At 41.6% G+C, this 22,973-nt stretch overlaps 1 long non-coding RNA gene across 1 annotated transcript in view; it reads left to right on the forward strand.

Annotated features, from left to right (window-relative positions):
• The window catches only part of LOC135177111 (uncharacterized), a 75,857-nt gene that overhangs the window by 41,018 nt on the left and 11,866 nt on the right, over window positions 1-22,973 (forward strand). The window lies entirely within an intron of this gene.

The raw sequence follows: 22,973 nt of genomic DNA on the forward strand, positions 1-22,973 counted from the left end.
TCAACTTTTCATTCCACCAGCATCACCAAATCCTTTTTAGGAGGTCTTATCTCAACCAGTTCATGGCCCTGTCTGTACAGAAATTTGAGATATTGTGTATGTTGGGGACTGCCCCCACCCACATGCAGGACCTGGTTTTGCTGAACTTCTTGAAGTTTGCACAGGCCCACCTCTCAAGCCTGTGAAGGTGGCTCTGGATGGCATCACTTTCCTCCAGCACCACACCGCAGAGCTTGGAGCTAAAGGTGCACTCAATCCCACTGCCAAATTCACTGATGTGGATGTTAAATAGTATTGGTTGTAGTACAGACCCTTGAGGGATGCTACCTGGTAATTTCCACTTGGACTGTGAGCCCTTGACTTAAACATGTTGGAAGAGGGCATCCAGTCAATTCCTTATCCATCTAACAGTCCATTCATCAAATCCATAACTTGCCAGTTCAGAGGTAAGAATGTTGTTGGGGACAATATCAAAGGCCTTACAGAAGTCTAGGTAAATCACATACATGTTCCATGATGAAGTAATGTTGAAATTTTGGACTAAAGTGAAAGCAGATATTATTTTGCATGTTTCTGATGTGTACCTGTAGCCCAAAGATCACGAAAATGCCAGAAGCCAAGAGCAGACAATACTGGAGGTTTTTTTTATCAGTTCCATCCAATGAATGAGTTTCAGAAATGAATTTCTAAAAATACCACTCTTTCACCTTCTTCCCCCTATATCTTTATTAATGCAACTATGACATACAGAATCTTTCAAAATTAATTATTATGGATTAAGGCAAATCCCATTCCTCACCCTGCCAAATAATACAAATGACCACTAAGTATGAACTCAGCTGACTAATGATAAAGTTAGACCTTTAGAGGAAAAGACCCTCTAAAATAAAGATCAGCAACTTAGTCTAAAACCATACGTTGCTTATAGAAATGAACTTAGTAAAGCACAGTGAAATAAGATAATAAGACAATTGGATACTCTGTGAGTATGATTAAGATGTGCAGCCACATCAGATAAATGTAAACAGTAATGCAGAGGGGCAAAGCATTGCCTATGAACTCTATCCCCTGGCTTCAAATATATTCTTGGTCTAGGTTCATGGTACATTTGATTTAATTATTCAGGCTGGAACCCTGACAGGGTAATTCCCCTCTCTGTCAGATACTTGAAAATGGTACAAAGTAAACAGTTTTCTAGTAGAGTTCCAATTATAATAGAAGGGAATTGAAGCTTGTGGGTTTCCTTTGCCGGCGTTGCACCCCAGAGTAACAATTGTGACAGCAATATGGTTAGATAATTGTTCTCCAATAGTCTCCTTTATTGCAGTGATACAGCGACTTATATGCCAACTTGGAAAGGATGTGCAGAGCTAGCTTAGTTAAGATTGGTACATGTGGAAGGCACAGATAGGCTTAAGGTTATGTGTGGGGTACAGATAGGTTAAACTTATATAAACAACTTGTAAGGTCAGCAGATCCTGCCTCCTACAGCTGCATGTGGGGAGTTTGTTCCACCGTCTTAGTTCCTGCCTCCGGGACGGGCTCAAGGACACTCTGCAGTGTGGGTAGCTCATGGTTACCAGTTCATGTTCTCTGTTAGCAAGAAATCCATCCACATTCCTTCTTGCAGAGGTATCACTGGATGAGTGCCTACTGCTCATCAGATAGATCTCTTTCTTTTGCACTTTTAAAATACCCCTGAGTTTTGAGATTGTGCAGTAAATAAGCAGATGTTCTTGTCCATACTTTCTTTCGTTAAAAAACAACCTCTCTTGTATTTTATTTTCAAATAAACAAATGATCTAAATCGCTCCTCTCCTTTCCTCTCCTCTCCTCTCCTCCTTCGTGAATACATTTCTGCAGTTACTGTTAGAATGATTTCTTTGGAATCACACACTATAGTTTTGAAAGCCTAAAATAGAATATTCACCTCTGTCCCAAAGGAGACAACCAGAGCAGATGCCATAAGGCACTCTTCAGTAGCTGATTAAGTGTTGCTGTTGCATCTCCAGAAAGGGCAGCTCAGCCTAATCATATAAGAAGTGGAAAAGTCTGGTAGCTCATGCAATGCAGGAAGAAATATTTTTTAAATGGTAGAATAGAATCTGTATAAGCTTAATTCATGAGGTTGGTCTGGGGAAATGATTGAGTATTTTGAGGGAGTGAGTGCTGGAGGTCTCTTCAGTTGCTGATCATTTAAAATTCAAGTGTTTTCACAAATATTTCAGTAAAGAAATCGTTATATTGTCCTTTGCCGATTCAACTTCACTTGCTGGTGTCTGGAGTAATACAGAAGCCCAGCTAAATAACACCTGAAAGCTGTAGTTTGCAGCTAACTGCTGTTTGCAATGACTTGCTTCTAAAGAACAAAAATTAACTCTCCCCCTAAATTGCAATGCCCGCAGAATATATGTATTCTAGTTCTTCCTATTGTTCCCATGTTCTCCTTGGACACAACATGTAATTGAATTAGTGTAAGCTCTGATGTTTTCAGACAATTTGCATTTCCAAATAGCACATTTTCTATGTGTTCATCACTCTTCCTATGGTCTTCCCTCTCCCTAAAAAGAGAGTTGAAACCTTGCCACTGTTGCTGACAGTGCTGCAGAAAAGGAAAGCTCTCATCAGCTATCTGCATGCCAGAACTTTTGTGACCTACTTACCAAGCTAAGCACGTGATCTCGGACTGGAAGATCATTTTTCCCACTGTTCCAACTCTGCTGATCTTCTGAGCATTGATAAATGCTGTTCTCTCTCCTTGTTGCACTGTGAGACCAGTGAAAGTGAAGAAAGGTGGAACACCTAGAGGCAAGTCTAGGGAGATGTTCAGAGCAGGTTGGCTGGGAGTCCTTCTACATAATGGGAAAAACTCCCATTACAGATGAGGTGGAAGGTGCTTTCTGTGTGCTTTAGGAGTAACATTTCTGTATATTGCTTAGCAAGTCTCAGCTACAGCTTGTCAAAACCTGAAGAAATAATGTAATGTAACGTGGGCCTTTCAGCATTGCTTTTATTCCACAGAGCTTGACACGGAACATTGTTTCCGTTTAAACATTCACATTGCATAGAATTCCACATTCATGCTTTATTACAGTATCACCAAGGTTGGAAGAGACCTCACAGATCATCAAGTCCAACCCTTTACCACAGTGCCCAAGGCTAGACCATGGCACCAAGTGCCACATCCAACCTTGCCTTGAACTGCCCCAGGGACGACGACTCCACCACCTCCCCAGGCAGCCCATTCCAGTGCCTAATGACTCTCTCAGTGAAGAACTTTCTCCTCACCTCGAGCCGAAATTTCCCCTGGCGCAGCCTGAGGCTGTGTCCTCTTGTTCTGGAGCTGGCCACCTGAGAGAAGAGAGCAACCTCCTCCTGGCCACAACCACCCCTCAGGTAGTTGTAGACAGCAATAAGATCACCCCTGAGCCTCCTCTTCTCCAGGATATTTTATACATCCAACACTCCTATACACCCTGTGTTGCTATTGAAGGCAGTTAAGTGCATCCTAACTCCTTTTGTTACTCACTTTCCACTAATAATCCCAAAACAAGTATCCGGTGTGGGATTTCGGCACATTTGCTGCTTGTTCCCTTTCCCAAGGCATGTATCCACCGTGTCATTTCAGCACATTCACTGCTTGTTGCCTTTCCCAAATCACATATTTAAGAAACAGGGGAAATTGAGCATCTCACAGGAGTTGTATGTAGAACACGAAGAGGATATTTCTATGTGCAATCTAAATAGTATCACTCTTTATCCTCTGACAACCCTTATCCATGTTCCAGCTATCAAACTTTCCATCCACCAGGGTGATGTGTTCCAACAGACTGCTAGGGGTGTGCTAGCTGGTGCATGTTATGAGCACCTCACAGACTACTGGAACAGTATAACAGCATAAGGAATTCACCTTCAGAGCTCATGTCTGTGCCCTGACAACGTTTCATTTACAGGTATAAGTCTGTCTTGTTTAGAGAGGAATAAGCCTTTAAAGGCATGTCATAACTATATATGATTAGCCTGCAATTTACTTTTTGCTTTGTGATTGTCACTGCAGTCACAAAATCTAGGCCACAGCTAAAATCCTGTGCTTCTTTAAGGTCTTCCAAAGTGAAAACTACACAGATTTCCCTCTGTAATTTACCTAGTTTCCTACACTGTGAAGAATATTCTTGTCTCTCTTCTTATGGATTCCTAGCTCTCACTGCATAAGATTTCACTTACTGTTTGTGGGTAAAAGAATACATATCTTGATGAGCACCTGCTTTGGTGAAGAAGTTCTTTTAGGATAACTGGGCCTCTGCCAGATATTTAGCCTTCTTTCATCACAAAGGCTTCTTTTACATACGATTTTAAAGCATAAAATTAATTTGAAGTCATAGACTCATCCTTACACACCTTGCTTATCATGGAATTGTATAGATTTTTGGAGATCTGTTGATCTGAAACCAGAATATGATCCATGCGTCTCCTTTTAGTGTTGATGAAAAGGTGAAAGAAGTTACAGTGGCCTAGGAGATCATGCCCTTTTTCCTTTCAGAAATTCAAACTCATCCTTGCTGAGGAAAGCCACTGTCAGCATAGCTTGGGCTGTGAGCACTTAGCAGCTGAGATAAAGACAGTCTGTCCTTTAAGACTATTTTTTACTGGATACCTGCACAGCTAGGTAAAATTAAGCTGAGATGTACAGTTTCATTAAGAAGTCCTAATCAATCTGTTGTTTGGACGTCCCAATTGTCTTAGGAACTTGGAGGTGATTCAGCTTCTCTTTGTTCTGAGCATTCACGGATTAACTCTTTGTATGCCTTGCAAAATTTTACCAGCTTTCAGTTGGATTCTGGCAGTACCTCCACTTACTCCAGTGGTTGTTTTCCTTATGAATTACTGCCTTCCCTCTTTCAGCCTGATTTAGGTACCTTTTCTTACAGAATCTACCAAAGACTGTGGATAAATATAGAAAGAGGATAAATATGCCTGACACTTGCAGGTTGCTGCTGTCATGAGGAAAAGTATCTGCAGAAAGGATTTAGAAAAAGAGAGTAAATAATAACTAGAAAAACCCAAAATAGGGAAGAAAGAGGGAGGGATCTGCCACAATAGTATTTGGATTGCAAGAAAGCAGTTCCATTTTTATTGAGGCAAAGAATGCATCTGGAAAACGCAATTTTTTTTAATTAGAGAGAAAAAAATAGTTTATATTTATTTTTCGTTAGTAAAGAGTAGAGAAGCTGTGGCAGATAGCTTATTCCAAACAAGGAATCTGAAAGGCCTGATGTTTCCAGCAGTGAAGATCCCAGTGATCATATGATAGAAGTCTGGGAACAAAAATGATCTCAAGATTAGTTTGCCATGTGAGGAGTAAATAGATCAGAAGGGTCAGCTTAAATTCAAGTTGAAAGTAGCGGTGATGTTTAGCAGCAGACTCAATACAAAGTGTCAGATGGGAAGCCAGGTGGTTTAATTACAACACTTGTTCCCAGTCTAAGCTTCTTTTGCCTCATTTGTTATCTCCTCTACCTCTGCAGGCCTGTTTTGCAGCATTGACATTGTAGGGTTTTTTCTTCCACCAGCTGAACATAGGAAGTGATTTTCATATCACATTCGGGACTGAGGCTCAATTTCCAAATTCCATCTTCAAAAATATGGATGTGCTTGTCTCTTTGGTGGAAATGTTACTCTCTAAATGCCTAGCTTTATAGCTAGAACTACTTTGGCCTTTCAAAGCAAGGAAAAAACACCTTGTCTTTCAGGTTTTGAAAATGAGAACTGATCTGTCATTAGGTAGTGTGGATTCTGCATGCAGCTCAAAGCATTTTGTCACCTCCGCTCACAGGAGCCCTCACTTGTTATCTAGCATCCAGTGTAGCCTTTCTCTGTTTCAGTGGCTTTTAGTCAAGTTTCATTATTCTCAGAAGTGTATTCAGTCAGATCATTCCACCTCACTCTTTATTTGTCCCTTGAACTTCCTGCAAGGTGTGGATTTTAAGAAGTACATTTTATTACTAAATACATAGAAAGAGGGGCAGTGCCTGCTGCAGAATTTGTGTTCTGTCACATTTTACACCGTGTGCATCGCTGCAGCTTGAAAAAATGCCTTACTAAGGAATGCATCTGTACAGATAGCTTTCTGCAAGGCTGGTAAAAAGAGAGGAACTACTGGGAGTTGAGTTATTAACATTTGAAATTCCCAGTGAGAGATTAGCTAAAAGATTTGGCTGATAGGGATAGGGTCCATGCATGATAGCTGGTGCCTAAATGTAAGAACTCCGATATTTGTGTCTGTAATAATCAGAATTAGTATAATTTTAGATGTAATTTTGTAATCTTTAATTCACAGAAGATGTGGAATTATAGATTTCTATAGATTCTTTAGATTCCCTTAGATAAAAAAAAACCTAGGAACATTAGAGGGACACAGGGAAGTACTTCTCCTTGCAGAGAAGTATGCTGTCTCCACGGGGCCCAGGTTAAGGACATTACTAGGAAACTTCTAGTCTGGTACAATCCTCAGACTACTACCTATTGTTGATCTTCCACATAGGTGGAGACCAAGCTGAGACTGGTAATCTAAGAACAATCAAAAGGGACTTTAGAGTCCTGAGAGAGATGAGGGATTCTGGAGCACAGGTTATCTTTTCCTCTCTTTCCAGCTGTACGCAGCAACACTGGGACAAACAGACAACTGCAGTCTATTGATACATGGCTCTGTATCTGGTGTCAACGTAACAATCTCGTCCTTTTTGACAATGGGGTGGCCTCTACAGCAGCAGCTTTGCTGCCAGCTCATTGGAGATGTTTCTGAAAAGGAGAAGAGTCTTTGCACAAGAGATTGCAGGGCAAATGACAGAGCTTTAAACTAGATTTGAAGGGGGAAGGAGATGTAAATGGACTTCCTAGTGAGGCCCCTGAGTTTAGTAGCCCAGCACTTACAGAGCAGCATGCTAACATCTTCAAGAATCATAAGGTCTACCACCTCTAGGGCAAAAACTACATGCTGAACTAGCTCTCTGAAATGGCAGTGGTGCCTAAAAGGAAAAGGATGTGTTCAAAGTTAGGGCCAAGATGATAAAATTACTATAATGTCTAAATTGATTACACTATTCAGATAAAGTTCACAGTCACAGGAAGAATGAGAAGCAGCAGAGGAAGGTTCAGAGAACATATATGAATTTCAATAAGATTTATTTTCATATTTTGAATTTGTTTTCCACTAAATCTCCAGAGTGAAATTTAGAGTTTGTCTGCTCATAGAGACGCACACTGAAGAGAGTAACCTTTAAAGCAAATTTCTGCATGGCACTCTAAAACTTCTGCTTGGAATCAAAGCAAATAAACTATTTTTGATGTGAGATTACATTTACAGTAGCCATGGGCAATCTGGAGGTTGAGGTGGGATACAAGCTTTGTGCAGAGCTGTCTTGGTATTAAGTTTTTCTGTAGGAGTAAGGAGGAATTCAAGAACATTCTGTAGCCATTGCTATTACTAGGGAGTTTTTCAGTTACATATGTTCTGTTGATGATGAAGCTGGTTTGGTATTTTGTTCCAAACTACTGTTTATAGAAATGGAACATTATTAACTCTGTAAGAAACAATGTCAGATGGACAGGAAAGAGACAAAATCTTGCTTTTTTTCTTTTAGAGCAATATCAGTAGAGACATAATCAGGTTACTTGGGGACCAATTAGAAGTATGTATGTACTCCTTGTTCCAGAAGCTAAACTTACCAATGTTTGGGTGAGTTCTCTGACCTATTGATGAGGATATTGGCTGCTGTAAGACATCTGAATATATTCCAGAGACGTGTTTTGGTTTGTGTAAACAATTGCCAAACAGCCAGATTTAGACTGGAATTCCCAGACCTCAAACGTTTGATACATTCTGTCTTAGAGGCTTAGGTTAAACACTTTTTCACATATGTAAAGTGTCAAGTTTGTACTGAAGGAGCACAATGAAACCTTTTCAATTCTAACATTTTTTTAAAATGTGTTCTCTGCTAATTCCTTCTGGAAGCTCCAATAAAGAGCTCAACTGATAAATCATAAAGCACAAATAAAAATCTCATAAGCCTTTTATGTGTCAGACATTTGCTGGCAGCCTTGTAAGACACCTGGTGTGCTGATGTGTCATTGATGAACATCTGATATATCATTTATATGGAGGGGATGATGAACAGTTTTCCCTTTGAGTGAGAAGTCATTGGGCTGAAAAGACTGAACTGTTGCTAAGTATTCACACCCCCCCCCAGGTTATATACATACCCTAACTGACCTGTTTTCTTATATAATCAATGCAGCAAAACATTGTTCTGCCTTTGCAGATCAATTCAGAGCAGGGCTTTCATGTTTGGAGAACACTGACATAGTGATACTGATGATCCTGCAGTGGATGAGTGTCTAAATGCTGAAATTCGTTTGTAGATTCACACTGCAGCATTTTAGGTTTGACAAATCAATGTTTTCCATCAAAATTAGTCTGCTGAAAAATCCCCTATCAGTGCCAGCTGGCATGTGTTTACAGCCAGAGCGAGTCAGCCGCGTGCATTGTCCGCTGGCACACGTATCTGTTATTCAGACTGACGCTACGATGTGATGAGTATTTGGCAGGTTGGTCCTAGTGCAGTAGCAAAGAGATTCCTCTGTCATCTTCTGCTCCTTATGCAATCACAGCAGCCCTATAGAATTTACAAGTTCTCTGCATATAGCAACAACTCTGTGGATGCCAATGCTTGTTGGAAGAACCTGGAAGAAATGTGGGGGTTTCCAAGAGGAAAGATTTGAGAGGAGGAAGGCAACCTTCTGGTTAATGCAGTCTAATTACTTGTTCATAGAAGGACATGCAATACTAACTCTAAAAAATACTTGATCTGTGACAAATACTCTGTTTTTACTTTAACTCAAGGGGTTTTCTTGCATTTCTCTGATAGTCTGCAAATATATTTGTCAAAAGAAAACAATGGTTTTGTGAAAAAGAAAAATAGTTTTTTTTCTGGTTTCTATTTTTCTTCAGTTTGAGCTACTTGCACATTTTATCTAGATTAAGGAATGTAATAACTACATACCACTCCTCTCCTTCATCAAATGACACTTGTGGACAGCTGTAATGAAACCGAGAAGTCTCACTCAGAAAAGAAAGATGAAAAATATTAAATTCCTCCTGCATCTGGGGAGGAATAACAAACTGTACCAGTACAGGCTGGGAGGTGACCTGCTGGAGAGCAGTCCTGTGGGACCTGGGAGTGCTGGTGGATAACAAGTTACTCATGGCACAGCAATGTGCCCTTGTGGCCCAGAAGGGCAATGGGATCCTGGAGTGTATTAGGAGTGTGTCCAGCAGATCAAGGAAGGTTCTCCTCCCCCTCTACTCTTTCCTAGGGAGACCTCATCTTGAATACTGTGTTCAGTTTTGGGCTCCCCAGTTGAAGGGGGACAGGGATCTGCTGGAGACGGTCCAGCACAGGGCTATGAGGATGACTAGGGGACAGGAGGGCATGGCTTATGAGGAGAGGCTAAGGGACCTGGGGCTTTTTAGTCGGGAGAAAAGAAGACTTAGAGGGGATTTGATAAATGTTTGTAAGTATCTGAAGGCTGCCAGGAAGAGGGGGACAGGCTCTGCTCACTGCTCCCTGGGATAGGACAAGGAGCAATGGGTGTAAGTTGCAGCAAAAGAGGTTCCGCCTCAACACAAGGGGGAACTTCTTTACTGTAAGGGTCCCAGAGCACTGGCACAGGCTCCCCACAGAGGTTGTGGAGTCTCCTTCTCTGGAGCCTTTGAAGGCGTGTCTGGATGTGCTCCTCTGTGATCTGTGTTAGATAGGATTGTCCTGCTCTGGCAGGGGGATTGGACTCGATGATCTGTTCGGGTCCCTTCCAACCCCTAACATCCTATGAGCCTGTGAAATTCTGTGGTAGTTTGGTTCCACAGAATCATGTGTTTGGAGCCCCTGACTTCTGCAACACATACTTGCAATGCATGGTTAGGTCTTGAGCCTTTTCAGAGCCCTCTCCTTTGCAGGATGTAACTCTGGCACTTCTCTCTGTGATGCAAGAATATTTCACACAACAGTAAACATCTTCCCTTTTCTTCCACTTGCCTAAGGCAATGGTTCTTCTTAAATAACATTTGATCTTTTTTCACACACAGCTCTACCTTCTACCTGAGTGTTAGTTCAACATGAGATGGCCTGTGCTGCCTTTTTTCTTATCAGAATGCACATTCTGAAAAGAAACTCACTGCTGTGGTCTGCAAACATCACTATGGTCCAGTCACTGTAGGGTCTGTGCTGCACTTCCTCAACTGCTTTAATGTGGTGTTGCTAATTCTCCAAGTTCTGTCCTTATTTTCATAATGATGCCATGCATAGTTCTACTTATAACCCACTGAGATTAAGTTTTCTATTGTTTTCCTAACTTTCCTTTCCAGATAGTAAGGTATTCTACCTACAGTAGAATCACAGACTCATAGAATCAGCCAGGTTGGAAGAGACCTCCAAGATCATCCAGGCCAACCTAGCACCCAGCCCTAGCCAGTCAACTAGACCATGGCACTAAGTGCCTCAGCCAGGCTTTTCTTGAACACCTCCAGGGATGGTGACTCCACCACCTCCCTGGGCAGCCCATTCCAATGCCAATCACTCTCTCTGGCAACAACTTCCTCCTAACATTCAGCCTATACTTCCCCCAGCACAACTTGAGACTGTGTCCCCTTGTTCTGTTGCTGGTTGCCGGGGAGAAGAGACCACCCCCCACCTGGCTACAGCCTCCCTTCAGGTAGTTGTAGACAGCAATGAGGTCCCCCCTGAACCTCCTCTTCTCCAGGCTGCACGCCCCCAGCTCCCTCAGCCTCTCCTCATGGGGTTTGTGTTCCAGGCCCCTCACCAGCTTTGTCACCCTTCTCTGGACACGTTCCAGCACCTCAACATCTCTCTTGAATTAAGGAGCCCAGAACTGGACACAGGACTCCAGGTGTGGCCTGACCAGTGCTGAGTACAGGGGAAGAATAACCTCCCTCATCCTACTGGCCACACTGTTCCTGATGCAGGCCAGGATGCCATTGGCTCTCTTGGCCACCTGGGCACACTGCTGGCTCATCTTCAGGCCTACTATCTACCAGTACCCCCAGGTCTCTTTCTTCCTGGCTGCTCTCCAGCCACTCTGTCCCCAGCCTGTAGCACTGCTTGGGGTTGTTGTGGCCAAAGTGCAGAACCCTGCACTTTGCCTTGTTCAGTCTCATCCCATTGGCCTATGCCCACCCATCCACCCTGTCTAGGTCCCTCTGCAGGGCTCTCCTATCTTCCAACAGATCCACACCTGCTCCTAGCTTGGTGTCATCTGCAAACTTACTGATGCTGGACTCAATCCCCTCATCCAGATCATCAATAAAGATATTGAACAGGACTGGGCCCAGCACTGATCCTCGGGCACACCACTAGTGACAGCTGCCAACTGGATGTGGCACCATTCACCACCACTCTCTGGGCTCTGCCATCCAGCCAGTTCTTGACCCAGTACTTCCAGGAAGATCTTCTCCTCTCTCTCTTCCCTTTCCTGACTGCACTTTCTTACAACCACAATGCATCTGACTATGTTTGGCTAGCTGTGTTGCTACTTCACAGGGTAAGTTGCTTAAGATTTCAAGTGCAGACCTTTCCATAAGGGAGGCCTTGGGTGACTCTTTTGATTGCATGCACTTCATACACACACATATATATACACACACACATTTGCTAATCATAAAAGCATAGCAACATGAAATAAGAGTGGAAAGGATACTTGGACGCCTTCTGGTTCAAATTCTAAATGCTACTATTGTGTATTGAAAACAGCAGAACACATGATATTGCTGTTAACTCTATGGTCTGTGACTGCAGTGAGTAAAAGGGCAATTAAAACTATTTTCAAATGTCACACAATACACTTTGTATTCTTTGATGATAAATGCAATCAACCTGAAGGAATTAAGGTGTTTGGATGTTCTAAACTGTTTGATCTTGTTAAAAGGAGTGATTATAGGAAGACTTATCACAGTTAGGAACCAAGTACCCTCACAGAGTATTAAAGACAGGCTCTTATAACAGAGTTCTTCAAAAGAGGGCAAGTGTGAGCTGCATCATTTCAGAGCTACCCTTAGTTTAGTTCATTTTTGATAATCTGGAATGGACTTTCTTTGAGAGGATCAACTGCCATTTCAGTTTGTAAATTGCTTGTGAGGAATCTATGATGTAGTCTGATGTAGTTAATTGAAGGTCATGTCAATCATAAGGCTAATCCAAAAATGGTTTTTAAGAAAGGAAAACCATAGCAAACCCAGTTAAAATACGAAGCATCTGCAGTATGCACAATTGCTACTGTTTGGAAATGGATCCATATTCCTTTTTGAAATGACATTTATGTCCTAAATTAAGGATTGTAATACTAGTTAATATTCTTTTCTCATCGACTAAATCCGAAGTGCGCAGAGTCTTGTTTGATCTTTGGCAGACTGCTATGAAATGAGACTGGGTTTGAGATATATGAGAGTCAAAACAGACCAAAGAGAGCTGCAGGCTAATTGCATTCGTGTTAAGGCTGAGGGAATTTTACATTTGACTTCACTTAGAGCAGATATATTACAGTTCAGACTGAATCGCTGCCTGAATACAGGACGAGGTCTTGCACAGTAAATTGCTGGTGTGTCTCAGCTGGGTAACACTCCTGAAATACAGCAACATGAATTAAAACTCGAAATGACATGTGGGTTTTGTAGCATAAATAGGAGCTATTAAGAATAAAAAAAATCATTTATTTTTCAGTAGAAGTCCTGCATCCTAAAGTATAGCACAACTTTTCAGAGAGTTTAGTATGAGTCACTGTGTGAAGCTTGCTCAGTCTTCTTTTGTCATGTTTCTGAATTTCTCTGTGTGTAACTGTGTCTACAGTTACCTCATGGGGCTTCTAGATACACTATGTACACTAAATATTAGTAGTATTTCAATAACAAATCTCTTCTGATGCATTTGGAATCACAGGTAAATACTGGTAGAAGAAGAGGGAATGGCCTCAAGCTGTGACTGGTTAGGTTTAGATGAGATATTAGGCCTTTTTTTTTTTTTTTCCACAGAAAAAGTGGTCAGGTATTGGAATAAGACAGCCAGGAAGATGGTTGAGCCACCAAACCAGGATGTGTTTAAAAGTTGTTTGGATGTAGTGTTTGGGATTATGGTTTAGGGTGAATCTTGTAAAGTAGGGTTAATGGTTGGACCTGGTGATCCTGAGGGGCTTTTCCAACCTGAGTGTTTCTGTGATTCCTGATCTATTAGGTCATCTTACCCACCTCATAGTTAATGAAGAATCATTTCCCCACTGCATTTTCAATTGCTTTGACCAATCTACATTTCAGTAATTCAAACAAAATATACCTCTGTTCTTCACACTGGGAGACTTTAATTATTCCACCTTCCATGAATGTGTGTGATGTTTATTAAAACAGAAGCCTGCTTATTCACTACTGCCATGCAGAATAACTGAGCAATAAAACGTAGTATTGAAACTCATAAGAAGACAAGAAGCTCAAGGGCACTCTTTTTCTTCTTAAGTACTACACCAAGATACCAAACTCCTCTCTTTTCAGAAGGAAAACTTTCCTTGATATTCCCAGACTACTGGGACCAGGTTCAGAATTTAGTAGCAATGCAACAGCTGTTTCTAAACTGAATAAGCAAGCCTGTGAATACTAAGAAGAAACCCTTGCTTTTAATCTTACAGAGGCAGAGCATTGAATGAAATTTGCTAATGCTCATCCAAGAACACAACATGAAAAAATCTGTTATTCAAAATGAATGGAAGCCAATAGTTAAGAGCATATGAGCCTGTGTAGGTCTTGAACCAAGGAACAGGAGAAAATGTACAGTGCTTATTCACCTGCTAGATTTCTGGGGCTGGCTAGAGTTGTATGTGCTGTGTCAGACAGACAACAACAAAGTGGAACATTGCTGAAATTTGTTTCCCTATACTTGTTCTTGTAAAGCAGTAGAAGGTGTGGATCCTATGCATATTGTGAAGTCTACAGCAGTGCTGAAGAGCTATGTTTACAGGGGGATGATCACAGCAGGAAGAGACACAGCTCTTCCTGCTGCTTGGGGTGTGCCTGAGCAGAGCATTTTGTGACCAAAAACTTAAGAACAATTCCCTTATTTCTTCAGTGGACTTGCCAAGGGAAAGGCTGGGAGAACAAACAAACCAACCAAACAGTCCAGGAGAATATGAAGAAAGGTGTACATGTTTAATCTGATAGACATTGTCCAAGTTAAGGCATAATACTAGTGAAGGGATGAAGAACTGTGGCCTCTTTGGATGGATTCTAAATTAAAATCACATAAAACTGTAGGTAGATGTTGAAATGTACTCCTCGGTGCCAACGAATTTCTAGTAAGATGGATATCAAGCTATATAAATCATACACATGGCCTTCCTCTGTGATAGCACAGAACAAAGACTGAATATAACTGTTAGCATTGTCTTAAGGAAGAGATTGTTCTTTGTAAGCTCAGTTAGGTAGTTTGTTATGCATGAATTAATTATTCCAGTAGACTGGTTCTCACAACGTGAATCCATATCCAGTGGGTCCAAGTGTTAGAGTGAAACATTCTCACACCTCATGCTCATAGAGATTTCCAAAGCCACTGGTGTTTGCTTTTAAAATCATTTCACAGCAGCCAAAGACTCAGAGGCAACATGGGCTTAGAAAATAGTGGGAAGATGAAGTTTATTTGCATTCTGCTCAAAGGCACCACTGTAAACTCAGGAAAGGCGCCAGCACTGCAATTCCTGCCTGACCACATTTTGTGTCCAAATATGTACCACTGAGCCCAGAAGTCCCATAGCAGGGTGTGCTGTCTCTGCATTGTTTTGCTTTTCCAAAGAGGAATGAAGGCATCCTGCTGCCTGCTGTTGGCCTTCAGGGAGATCTCATCTCTGCACTCCTACACATGGCTGTGCTGAGAGATGTAGAACCCAAAAAGCGAGACAGTTATAAAGAGATGCCCTTTGCAAGGGCCAGCAGAGAAAGAATGAACATTTACAGCATTACCAGGGATAATGTTCAATCCCACTAGGCTAAGGCAATATTGTAGGTAAGGGATTAACTGAGAGAAGGATATTATATCTTTTAAAATGAGAAAGCAAAAGCTAATTAAAGTATGTTGGAAAGGACTCCTTAAGTCCGAAAAGCATTAGCAGTCAGAGAGATCATTGCCTAAAGGTAAGTTACTTAACTAAAAATAATTGTTCAATCAACAATAATGTCTTTAAATTAGAGGATTTACCTTATGAAAATGATTAGACTTTCTTATTTCTGATGTCATTCCTCTCTCCAATGTCAAAACATACCTTTGCTACATAGCATCAGAGAAGGGTGACAAAGCTGGTGAGGGGCCTGGAACACAAACCCTATGAGGAGAAGCTGAGGGAGCTGGGGGTGTGCAGCCTGCAGAAGAGGAGGCTCAGGGGGGACCTCATTGCTGTCTACAACTACCTGAAGGGAGGCTGTAGCCAGGTGGGATTGGTGTCTTCTCCCAGGCAACCAGCAACACAACCAGGGGACACAGTCTCAAGTTGTGCTGAGGGAAGTCTAGGCTGGATGTTAGGAGGAAGTTGTTGGCAGAGAGAGTGATTGGCACTGGAATGAGCTGCCCAGGGAGGTGGTGGAGTCGCCATCCCTGGAGGTGTTCAAGAGAAGACTGTATGAGGCACTTGGTGCCATGGTCTAGTTGACTGGCTAGGGCTGGGTGCTAGGTTGGACTGGATGATGTTGGAGGTCTCTTCCAACCTGGTTCATTCTATGATTCTATGTTTCTATGATCAGTCCTCACAGAGAGAAACAACTCTGTTTGGTGAATGGAAAGGCTAACAAAGTGACAGCATGTCTAAGAACTTCACTGAATAGTTTTGTGTTCTGTGTGTGTGGTCAGTTGGCTACAGGCACATGGTTGGAAGCATGCAAGTGTTGATGTTTATATAGAAAATACTGTCTGTGTTTAGTCCTGTTTTCTGCATTATTCCCCTTATCATTAGACTGTCTATCGCATGGCCACATCCAACAATCAAAACTAATTTCAAAGGAATCAGATGTGCTACTTTGATACAGACCAGCAGTAGAGGCTGTGCAGCAGCAGCAGCTGCTATCCTCTCACTGTGGCCCTCTGACTTCTTCCAACAATGAAATAAATAGGTAGCAGCACATCATGCACAAGGTCTGTCAGAAAACAGAAGCTGCAAAGGCCAGGAGGAGGCATATCTTATTCTCAACAGAAAGATTAGCATCTTGTGTTCCTTGAAAGGTTTATTAAGAAAAGTGTGGGTTTTCCCAGCTGGCAGACCAGAATAAACCTTTCTTACTGGCACTCACATCCCAGGCTCTGCACTATGATGCTGCTATATTGGAAATTAATAATTGTTATGACTGATGAATAATATTTTTAAATTAATATATTAAAAATTGGGAAAATTCCCTGAGATTCTCCAGATTTTCAGTCAACAGGAAGTAATTGCACAGAATTAAACAGTTCAAACCATCAGAATTTGGAAAAGAGTAATGCAAAACCAGGAAAAAAATCTAACTGTGCTTGTGGATTCTTGGCATTCATTCCAGCAGATGTACTCACAACACTTTTGGTCCCTAAGTCTCCTGTGTCAAAGACACTTTCAAACTCGTGATAATGATCCCAGAGTAAAATACAAAATATTCCAGGCAGAGGGAAAGAGCTGAATTGCTGCTAAGCTGGCAGGTGTGAGCTGCATACACATGGCTGCCTCTAACAAGCCACAAACTATGAGAGGCAGGAAGGTCTGTGCAGAAAGGCTGAATGCAGAAAGACAGTGTTTTGTAAATCATTCCCCTTTAAATACTTCATTTTGAAAATCAAACTGGCCAACAGGCACTAACACCATTCTTCTGGCCAGTGAATTCAAAGCTTTCTGCCTTACTTGGCCATGCAGGCACAGTGAGACCAGCACAAGGCACCTGACAAGTGGTGCTAAGCCTCCTGGCCCTCAAGGCTTTGCTCATACTGTTTGCTCATCTGACTCCGTATCTCCATTCTAATTTAAATTCCCAGAGACTCAAAGATATTTGACAGAACCAATAACAATTTTATAGAGTTCCCTTCCCTCTTCCCTCTTCTTTTGCAAAAAGAAAAGAATTAGATGTAGAGAGAGGAAAAGGTAAGCACACCCAAATAAATGATCTCACGCTGATTTGGAAGTTCAAAAGAAGAAAAGTTTAACAGTAAATTAAAGAGGTATCTGAGGTAGGGAAGTTACAAAGGTATATGGAAGGGAAAACAAATACAAAATGTATAAATACAACCAGATTCAGGTTCAAGATCACTCCCCTTGGAGGGTTAACTGTACACTCCACAACAGGAGGAGGAGAGCAAGAGTTAAACCAGCCTGGCAGGATTTGTGCCCTACCAAGAGAGCTGCCCATTACTGTCGCTGCCCCATCTAGAAGGAAGATTTCCTCTAGCACAGGAATAGGCAGAAAACTGGGAAATTACATGTCAAAATCTGTTTCAGTTGCATCCAGTTTATTGTTCTTCATATTACATTGCCATCTCCCCCACAAGCTGCATCCAGCTCAATATTTTCCAGTCTATTTTCTTAAATTCTGAATCAGACATAGGTAAACACTGGCTGATATTTTACTTCACTTATACTTCTTGTGCATGCTTACATTCCTCTTTTTATGCATGTGAAAACCTAAGCAGGATCTACAAAACATGGTCAAGAAGAGCAGCTTTCAGATGGTACCAGATGCATTGAGCCACGTTATTTGGACCGTTTGGTACAAAAGGCAACCAGTGATAGGGGACACAGTCTCGAGTTGTGCTGGGGGAAGTATAGGCTGGGTGTTAGGAGGAAGTTGTTGCCAGAGAGAGTGATTGGCATTGGAATGGGCTGCCCAGGGAGGTGGTGGAGTCACCGTCCCTGGAGGTGTTCAAGAAAAGCCTGGTTGAGGCAGTTAGTGCCATGGTCTAGTTGACTGGCTAGGGCTGGGTGCTAGGTTGGCCTGGATGATCTTGGAGGTCTCTTCCAACCTGCTTGATTTATGATTTTGTGAAAAGGGACTTTAAACTTGAATAAAAAGTAGAACTGTGGCACGAACTGCTATATTAGGGAAGAACATGCACTGGTTTAATAGTTAGACACAGCAGACGTGAGGATGATTTTAGTAGACATTACCTTTCTTTTAAAGTGAAATACCTAGACAAGAGATCAGAAAAAAATAGATATAATACAATTTATGTTCCTTTTTGTTGGTATACTCCTAAGAGGTACTTGAACCTGTCACATCCGGCTTCATTTGGTGCTCATTGAAGTTAATGGAAATCACAGAGTTGACTTAATGCCATAGTTCAGGCCTGTAATTGATCTAAATGAGGTAATAATTAGCTATGTATATTAATATCTCTGCTTTGCCTCCTCCAGATACTGGCATTACCATTTTACTATATCTTGACTTAAGCAAAATCCATAGGTCTCTGGAGGAAATTGGCATTTTCTTTGACAACAGAGCTTCCTAGAAGACACAGAAGTGGAACATCAAATTTGGAAAAAGGGTCAAAGAGAATTTCAGATTGCTAAAATTGGATGAGCTGTTCTGTGAGCTTGAAAAGAAGAATGTTTAAAAGGTTTTAAAAAAATCAATTATGCAAACCATAAACCTATAAACAAGGAGTTCTGTACACTTCAAAATATTGGGGTTTTGACCTGCCAAGCAGCAGAGACAAGTAATATGAAGCTGAATTCAGACTGGACATGAGGAGAAAGTTCTTCAGCATGAGAATGGTGAAAGCCTGGAAAGGATTGCCCAGGGAGGTGGTTGAGGCCTCATAGAATCATAGAATCAATGAGGTTGGAAGAGACCTCCAAGATCAGCCGGCCCAGCCTAGCACCCAGCCCTAGCCAGTCAACCAGACCATGGCACTAAGTGCCTCATCCAGGCTTTGCTTGAACACCTCCAGGGATGGTGACTCCACCACCTCCCTGGGCAGCCCATTCCAATGCCAATCACTCTCTCTGCCAACAACTTCCTCCTGACATCCAGCCTATACTTCCCCCAGCATAACTTGAGCCTGTGTCCTCTTGTTCTGTTGCTGGTTGCCTGGCAGAAGAGACCAAACCCCACCAGGCTACAATCTCCCATCAGCTAGTTGTAGGCAGCAATGAGGTCCCCCCTGAACCTCCTCTTCTCCAGGCTAAACAACCCCAGCTCCCTCAGTCTCTCCAGGCCCCTCAGCAACTTTGTTGCCCTTCTCTGGACACCTTCCAGCACCTCAACACCTCTCTTGAATTGAGGAGCCCAGAACTGGACACAGGACTCCAGGTGTGGCCTGACCAGTGCTGAGTACAGGGGAAGAATAACCTCCCTTGTCCTACTGGCCACACTGTTCCTGATGCAGGCCAGGATGCCATTGGCTCTCTTGGCCACCTGGGCACACTGCTGGCTCATCTTCAGCCTACTACTATCTACCAGTACCCCCAGGTCCCTTTCATCCTGGCTGCTCTCCAGCCACTCTGTCCCCATCACTGGAGGTGTTTAAGGCCAGGCTGGATGAGGATGTGGCCAGCCTGATCTAGGCTAGGGTGTCCCTGCCCGTGGCAGGGGGTTTGGAACTAGGTGATGCTTGTGGTCCCTTCCAACCCTTACTGGTTATAGGATTCTATGAATACCCTTACTCTACCAAATACACTTTTACTAAGATGATCTCTGAATATTTCTCAGTGTTGTGATTTTCTGGGGTAAGAAAGTGTGACACACCATTCTTAATTTAGTATATCTGCATGTTTTTTTTCTGTCAGAAATTCATAAAAACCTCAAAGAAACTAAGATCTGAACATGACTAATAGGCTGACATGTTCAGAATGAAATTTTCTTGCTTCAACCATCATTTTTGGAAATGAGATTAAAAAAAAAAAGTAAAATTTTAGGTTTCTGCACAGAATGTCTGCACTACATTCTGGATCAATGTCATCTCTATTCTCACTAACACAAAAGTCAGCAGTTGTATACTATCAAGCATCTTGTGAGAAGCATATGATCAGGACTGCCAATTTTAGCAAAAGCAAGGCTTGTTTTAGCAAAAGAGGGGCTTGGCACATTGATAGTCTCATGATGTAGCTGGATCTATTGCTTGGGTATAGGAAATCTATCTTTTCCCAGAAGAGCTGTGCCTTTGTACATGTGCAGCACATGGCGCACATCCATGGGACCTCTGTCACCTGATTAGATGCTTTGCCACCAACCTGCTTCCTGGCCGGAAGAAGGGCATGCCAGAAAAATGGCATCTGGTGCAGGATATCTGGCTCAGAGCTCTTTAATATGTCTTTAAATTGATACTGTGTCCCCTTGTTCTGTTGCTGGTTGCCTGGGAGAAGAGACCAATCCCCACCTGGCTACAGCCTCCCTTCAGGTAGTTGTAGACAGCAATGAGGTCCCCCCTGAGCCTCCTCTTCTCCAGGCTAAACAACCCCAGAGACACAAGATACTTTCATCACAGGCTACTGGTGCAGTGAATAATTTTTCTTATTCATCCTGTGGGTATAGCTGTAAAAGGCACATCAGTGTACACATATCACTTTCTGGAGTCTTGTAATTATACTGCATTTAGTTTCCCCTTTTAATGTTTAATTTTGTTTGAAAATTGGGATAATATTAGGATGTTCTTTCTCTAAATACCTGAATCTTGGGAAAAAAGATGATTCTGGGATTTTCCCTCTTTGCTCTTCATCTGACAAATTAGCAACTGATGACTTGCCTGTTGTTTGCTATTACAATGACAATCATGAGTTTAGTTTTAATAATGTGATAAGATCAGATAAAATGTATCCCACCTAATATTAAGACTTCTGATGTAGAGGGCATCAAAAATAATTATGTCAGTATGTGTTGGAGCAGTGGAGTGTAGAAAAGAAGCAGCAATTTTTCGAACATCTAAAGCAAACATCAAATATGTTATAGACATTGATTCCAGAGGAGAGACCATAAAAGTAATTTAAAATATTCTAGGAATATGAGAACTTGATGTTTTAATATTTGTTGGTGAGGCACAAAATTGTTTGTCTTGCACACAGAGCAAAAATTGCTTGGGGTCTTGGAATACATATTCAGGCAGTGCAGGAAAACAATCTTTCTAAATTGTAACTTTTCTTTTTTTAGAGAAGTATTTGCCTCCCAAGTTAATATAAATCCTGCCTCGTATACAAATAAAGTGCAATCTTCTTATGTTGTTCTTCCTTCAGAATGGTTTTATGTTTCAAGAAAACATTCAGCTGCTGAAATTCCACTGACGAGGTTCCCATTTCCTAAGGAGGCTGCCTCTTGGGGATTGTGGTGCATGGCCTTGAAGAAAATATTCTGGTTTCTGCAGTGGCCTTTTTGTTGAAGAAAAGGTTATGAGTGCAAACAGTGGCAGAAAAAGTTTTCCTCATAATAAACCTGAGACCTGAACTGCATAAGTCATCAGGATAGTTCATTGCCTCCAGCTGATTCGGTGCTGGACCTCTGCTTTAGGAGTGTGGCAAAAGTAGATGTCAGTGCCAGCTCTGCAGTGGTTTTGGTTTGTCTGTGGTTTAGACACGCCTGTTGCTGGATAAGTGAGGCTGCCAATCTAATTTCATAGGCCAATGAGTCCCTATGAGAAGCTCATTCCAAGACATTTTGGTTTACAATGGAGAAATTAAGTTACCTGAAAGTGCATCATACATGCAGAAACAAGTCAGAGAAATAGTTTTATTGAGTTTTCTAACCTAGGGTACTTTTCCCTTTATTAGTTTCAGAAAAATCAGATTTGTTCACATATGTATGTATCACTTCTCCCAAAACAAAGAGGAAAAGAGCACCTAGGGGCAGTCAAAATGCCTGCTGCAGAGATCCTTATAATTTCAACAACTGCTATGTATATATAGTTGACAGGATAACTAACCCTTTGTACTCTAGAGATGAGTAGCAAAACCAAACCAAACTATTCAGCCAACTAACAAAAACCTGAAACCCCCCCAACAAGACAACAACAAACCAAACCAAACCACCCAACCAAAAAGAAAAAAAAGGGGAAGGACTAGAAATTCAAATATATAACAGGTCAAATGAATAGGACAGCAAAACCTTGAAGGATATTTCACAGTTATAAACAAGCTTTTCTGTTTATTATTTTGAAATTTGAAGTGTGTGTTTCCCTAAGTCATTTTCTATCCTAAACCTTGTTTAAATTACAAACCTATAATCTCTATCGTATGTTTGGCTCTTTCTCCCTTTTTAATTTTATGAATAGATTTACCAACAGCTTAAATATAGTCTATTATCTCTGAATTGTAATTTCCCCCTTCATCTACCCAGAATAAGACATTCAAAACATTTGCTCTTTACTCAGAGCAGTCATTTTGGCCCCACAGTAATAACTTTTACATCTGCTCTCCAAGCCCACCTGCAGCTTTTTAAAATATATGTTTAGATTTACTCCCAGCTGTTCCTGTGGCTCCTTTGTTCCTGCTTATTGACTTCTTCATCTGAAGTTTAAAATCTGAACACCCACACTTACTGAGCAATCCACTCAAGTGAGTATCTCTTTGCAAGCGGTGATTCACTTTTGCTATTATTGCCTCATCTGTGTTCTGTAGGAAATGCCAGTTGCATGCCCACAAAGGTGCTAGTCAGATCTTCCACCCAGCTTCAGCAAATGCTCTGACATTTTTGGAGGGAGACCATCCAGTGTGCAATTCTAGTATCCAAAGCCAATGTTTTGTTGAGTGTTGAATTCAGTGAATCTTTGCCCCACTGTCTCAGAAGCAAGAGTGCAGACCTTACTAATTCCTACAAATGCCTAAGTTGTCTGAATTCTCATGTCAAACTCAGAACTCTTATTCTTTGAGGAAAAACATTACCCAGGAAAATAATTTGCCCAGCACATAAGCATTTCTTTTGCACCTGTCTATACAAT

This window comes from Pogoniulus pusillus, chromosome 7 (assembly GCF_015220805.1).
Source record: "Pogoniulus pusillus isolate bPogPus1 chromosome 7, bPogPus1.pri, whole genome shotgun sequence".
NCBI classification, from domain to species: domain Eukaryota; kingdom Metazoa; phylum Chordata; class Aves; order Piciformes; family Lybiidae; genus Pogoniulus; species Pogoniulus pusillus.